Raw genomic sequence first — 6,000 nt, forward strand, 5'->3', positions numbered from 1 at the left:
AGGGTTGGAATTTTTCTGCTGGGTGCCCCTTAGGTTCTGTGACTTGACTGACTGACTGTGAGTCATGTTTCGGGAAAGACCTGATCACAGGAAAAGGGTGGGAATAGAGTGCTTTGGGGAGCAGCTAACAACATTCATCACAGCTCACGGCCTGAATGAAGTTTAAAGAAACAGGAAAACAAATGCTTCTTATGGAATCAGAGAATGTGAGGGCTGGACAATCCCAGAAAATGAGGAACACCCATCCCATTTTCCAGATGACAAAACAGAGGTCCAGCAAGGTGAAATCCCTCACCCAAGTTGCACCCGTCTCTCCTCCCCACTACGTGGTTCATGAAAGCAGGACTCTTCCTGTCTTCATCACTGCTGAACCCCAAAAAGGGCCAGGCATCTAGGAGCTGCTCCAAAAATTTGGGTTGACTGTAGGAACAATGCTATTTCTTTCTTTCTCACTCTTATTCAGGATTGTGCCAAGAACTCCCCAGGTTGCAATGTAATTCGATAAATGTAAATATTAATTGAGTTTTGCTGTGATGAGGACTTAGGCTTTGAAGGTAACAGACTTGGTTCAGATCTTGGTTCTGCCACTCCATAGCTGTTTGGCTTTGGGAAAATTACTAAACCTCTCTGAGACTATTTCCTCCTGTGTAAAGTGGGCATAAATCTATCTGAGCCAGCAGAGCACCTGCATGAGAGATGTGCACTAAATATTGGTCTTTCTCACTCTCCTACGCCATCTCTCTGTTCTTCCCAGAGAAGCTGTACAGAAGGATATAGTACCTTTTTAAAATAGTTAACTAATTAATTAATTAATGTGTTTTTGGCTGCGTTGGGTCTTCGTTGCTATGCACAGGCTTTCTCTAGTTGCGGCAAGCGGGGGCTACTCTTTGTTGCGGTGCGCGGGCTTCTCATTGCGGTGGCTTCTCTTGCTGCGCTTGTTGTGGAGCACCGGTTCTAGGCACGCGGGCTTCAGTAGTTGTGGTCTGCAGGCTCAGTAGTTGTGGCCCATGGGCTTAGCTACTCCGCGGCATGTGGGATCTTCCCTGACCAGGGCTCGAACCCATGTCCCCTGCCTTGGCAGGCAGATTCTTAACCACTGCGCCACCAGGGAAGTCCGATATAGTACTTTTTAAAGAGGGGTTTGAATTTATTTCAGATTGTGTACATTTTTCTTGTAGAAAAGATTATTCCACTATAGAAACATAAACACGCAAAACCACTCCAAATGCAGTATTCTATGGTTTAGATATTATCAGTCACATTTTATAAGTAATTGGGCAAATGCCAAAGCACTAGGTACTGGGGCGTAAGAAGACTCAAATCTGGGGTGACCCCACCCCAATTTCAAGAGCAGGGTGTGCTTTTCAAATCCATGTTTCATCTGTTCTTTGTTTCTCATCCATCCTCTGTGTCTGCCTTTCTCAAGAAGGCTCAGATCCTCGGCTTTCACACCCTGCCGGCTGGCTGTGCCCCAGCTCCCGGCCTGAAACCTCTGCGTGCCTGGGTGTGCCTGCTCCCCCTGTGCATCACCAGCTTTGCCAGGGAGCTGCTGTATCGTGCACTGCTTGCTGTACCCAGAGTACCTGGACCCTTCTGGTACATGAAGTGCACCCTCCTCACCATGTGTGCAGCCCATCCCCTTACCTTATATCCTGCCTGTAAGCCAGGCTTGGGGGTGACTACAGTGTGCATTCAGCTGTGTGAGGTGCTGGGATCAAAGTGAAGTTCCCAACTTTTGAAGTGGCAGGCTTGAGGGGCACACAGTGATTTAAAGTCGGGTCACCTGACTTAAAGGGGGGACTGATTGATTTAAAGCCAAGGCAGCTGACTTAAAGCCTGCGTCCCTCAGCTGCAGGACGAGACCAACTTTGGCGGTGCACGGGTTCGCTCCAAGCCAGCACTGCTGTTCAGGAAGAGATTCCAGTAGCGCCTTAGTGCAGGGGGACTTGGTCCGTTGTCTTGGCCCTGCCCTCAGAGGGGGGCCACCTGCTCTTCTGGAGGATCAGGGAGGGGGAAGTGCAGAGTCCCGGCTGGAGTTGCGGCACCGCTTGTCTGATGGCAGGGAAAGGGGGACAGGGCTGTGTGGTGTCCTGGGGCTGGACTCACCAGGTCGACTCAGCCTCTCAGCCTCCTAACCTCCCCCCCCCACACACTCCACAAGAGTTTCCAATAATATGTAATTGCGCCTTAGGTTCTCGGTCTTCAAACTCATCCCCAGGCTCCCAGGTCCCTTGATTCAGCCAATTCCTCTGTGCTCTTTCTTCTATTAGATACAGTCCCAGAGGGAGGGGCTGGGGGATGGGACTGGAGGGATGCCGGCAGCACTGGCCTCAGCTGACTAAAGAGATCCGGGGCCTGCGCTATCACACATGTGCGAGGACCCTTAAGGCGGAATCGAGGGGGCCAGTTAGAGGCAGTCCTTGCTGCCTCAAGTGAGTATGGATCACCGTTGGGTGGGGAGCACGCTGACCCCTGAGAAGTACTGTTAGGAGGATGTGTTCCTCCCTCGGCTTCAAGGACGTGGGTGGGCTTCAGGGCTCCAGTTCCCCTCCAGGCCTCCAGGTCCGACTGCACCGCAGCGGCCTTGCAGACCCGCCTTCCTGTCCCAGAACTTGCCAGGCTCCAGGAAGAATCCAGACAGCAGAGATGGTGCCTGAGGGCTCCAGCTTGAAAAGTGCTGTCCCTGGGGACCCAACAGTGGAGGGAGGAAGGGTGAAGGGAGTGGGGGTGTGGGGTCGGGAGGGGTGGCTGCCCTGGGAGACGTTGAGAGAGAAATATCGCCCCCCACACCCCCTGCCCCTGCAACTGACCCATTGATGCCATAGGATCTCAGGGCCTTTTAGTCAGAGATGCCTCTGCTTCTTTACTCCTGTGTTCAAAACTATGCAAAACCAACTCTTCATCCTCTTGCTGCCTTGCCAGGACTTTTAAAGCACTGTTCTTTTGAAGCACTCGTTCCCTAAACTGCAGTTTGGCGCTGTCCCAGCTATGTAAAAGTGTTCTCCTTAAACTGAGACTAAATCCTACTCTTTTGGAAAAACGGCCTTCACTTCACTGGAGATCGTCTTTTCTGCCCATTCCTTCCTTCTACTGCCCTCTTAAGAACCCCTGTGCTCAAAGAGCTTGGTGATTTATTTTTTGCTTGATGTCAAAAAGAAACCTTCCCCATGCACCCCAAAAAGCTTTCCTGGAACATAGGTGTTTCACAACCATGACAGTGTTTTGCAGTTAGTATACACTGGGTAGAGTGCCTAGCAATCCCTCCAAGAGCCAGAGGTGAGCAGACCTTTACTTATTTGATTGGATGCCCTTCAAGTTTAGGAAGGTCCCATTCTTATGACCCAGCAGGTAAGACAGAGCCCTGGATGGCTGTGGCTGTGATTAGATAACTTCTGATGATTTTATTTCCCTTACTGAGCTGCTGCTTCTAGGTTAAATTCGTTTTATTACCTGTCCATTTTTAAAGAAAGGCTGACAAAGTCACTGTAACAGGTCAGGAGTCTGAACTCAGGGTTGGTCAAAGGTACTCACAGGGAGGAAGGTGGATAAAAATAGGTGGGTAAAATAGGAGGGTTGGCAAGTACAGCCAGGACACCCGTGTTCATCATGCATACTAATAAAGGCCAGAATCTCCTCATTTATCTCTGGTGGGAAGTTCTGATGGTTTCACAGGATCAAACTCAAATCATATTCAAACTAGGGGATTTCCCTGAGCATAAAAGGAAGTATCCGTCCCTAGCAGGAGTCGCTGCAGAGGAATAAAGACGTAGATGTAGAGAACGGACCTGAGGACACAGGGAGCGGGAAGGGTAAGCTGGGATGAAGTGAGAGAGTGGCGTGGACATATATACACTACCAAAGGTGAAATAGATAGCTATTGGGAAGCAGCTGCATATAGCACAGGGACATCAGCTCAGTGCTTTGTGACCACCTAGAGGGGTGGGATAGGGAAGGTGGGAGGGAGACACAAGAGGGAGAGGATATGGGGATATATGTATACGAATAGTTGATTCACTTTGTTATACAGCAGAAGCTAACACAACAAGGTAAAGCAATTATACTCCAATAAAGATGTTAACGACAACAACAACAACAAAAAAACCCAAAATCTAAGTCAATCAAGCCAACGGAGACAATGTAAGTGTTTACAGTTCAAGAAATCCACAAGGGAATCCTTTATTCTGTAGGCAATGAATGGTCCATTCGAAAAGGAAAAAAACTGTCTAAAATGTTGTCTTTCCATTTATTGTTCAGAACATCATTTTTATACCTCTGCTTTTCTTACTATTCAAAGCCAAGTCACGTGAGTTACAGGGAAGCAGCTGATGGATTTAAAGTTGGGTCACTTGATTTAAAAACCAGTGGCAGTTGATTGATTTAAATCCCGGTCATATGACATGAGGAGGGGGTGCTAAAAACTGCTTTTTCATCTCTGGCTCAGAATATCAGATTTACCTTGGTTTTTCTTATGATTTAGAAAACTTGAGCTGTCTCTCCTTGGAATCGTCAGGAGAAAAATACAGTATTTCAGGTTCATTCTTGAAACCAACTTCTCACGGTTAAGGTGTATTGGCTAAAAGATCTTCCTTCTTCAAGAGATTCCAAACCTCTGTAAGACACTTCATTGTAATTGGAGAAAAAAGAAGAATGAATTCAGGCCAGCAGCTGCAGGAGGCCAAGGCAGCCCCCAGGACTAGGGAAGGAGGAGGAGGAAGGGCTGAGTGTTGCCATTAGAGCAGACAACCTCCAGAGGGCGCTGAAGCACCGGCAGAGCCCACCTGCCACTCCCAGTTTGGCACTCCAGGGTCAGATTTGGGTTTGGAGATGGGGTTGCTGTAACCCCAAGGAGGTGAGCAGAGAGGAGGAGTTGATTACCGGTCTCCTCTGACTCTCTGACCCAAATTGCCTGGCTTCACAGGGGGGACAGGGTTTTGCTTTCAGCAAACTGATGGGGCACTTCCAGGCTGGTCGGGTTGCCCAGTGGCCCGACAGCCTGACAGGCTGACTGCGGTGTGACCGCCCTTTGTTTCTCCAGAATCTGTGCATCAGGAGGTGCATGGGTGCGGGAGCCCATCCACCGCCCCTCCCCCCAAGGGGGATGGCACCTTCCCTGGCTGTACCCTATGATCACCAGGTACTTGAAATGAATGCAAGTTTTTTGACTTCAAGGAAAAGCTCGCATAACCGTTTCTTCCTCATAATGTGTGGGATTTACTATAATGGAAGGACATTAGAAAGAACAGGTAGAAAACTCACCTGTTGGTCTCCATGTAGGAGTTTATTTTGCATGAATCCCTCCTACGTGAGTAGATAGCAGAGGTTGATTTTTGTTCCCGTGTGTGTAGTTGTGGCAGAGGATGTAGGTATGGTGATTTGAAGCCCTCAAAGAAATATTCTCAGAACTCTCAAGATTTCTCTTGATCGGAACCGAAAGAGACCTGGAAAAGGAGGAAAAGAAAAGGAGGAGGGAGAACGAATGACTGTTTCTCAGTAAATTCACCTTCCTGGTTGATTGTTCTGTCTTCTCATTTCTTTTAACTTCTATGTATGTCTAATGGAATAATGTAGAAAGGCTGATTTTTATGCTTTAAAAGATTTTACATCACAAAGAAACTAGAAGTGGCTAACAGAACTTATTCAAATCAATTTTGCATAGAGACTTTGATATTAAATTTGGATACTAAAATGGGTTTATCCCAATTTTCTCTTTCTTTTTGAGCGAATATTTGTAACATATTTTTGTAGATAATAATTTATCCTAGATATACAAAATTGTGAGAATGGGTACCATTTTTTACCACTTAAATGATTTCTTTTAAATGAATAGATTGTACACTTTAAATGCCAATGTTGTGTCTTACGTGTTGTTTTTTAATTCCTTGCTTTCCAAAACTTGTGTTTATTTAATTGATTTCTATCTAATAATCTGTGTCCCCCCTTTATTGTTTCTTACTTTATATTTTATTGATCTATAGTTAATTTACATTATTATATTAGTTT

The sequence above is a fragment of the Balaenoptera borealis genome, assembly GCF_965194805.1.
Source record: "Balaenoptera borealis genome assembly, chromosome: 10".
Classification (NCBI taxonomy): Eukaryota; Metazoa; Chordata; class Mammalia; order Artiodactyla; family Balaenopteridae; genus Balaenoptera; species Balaenoptera borealis.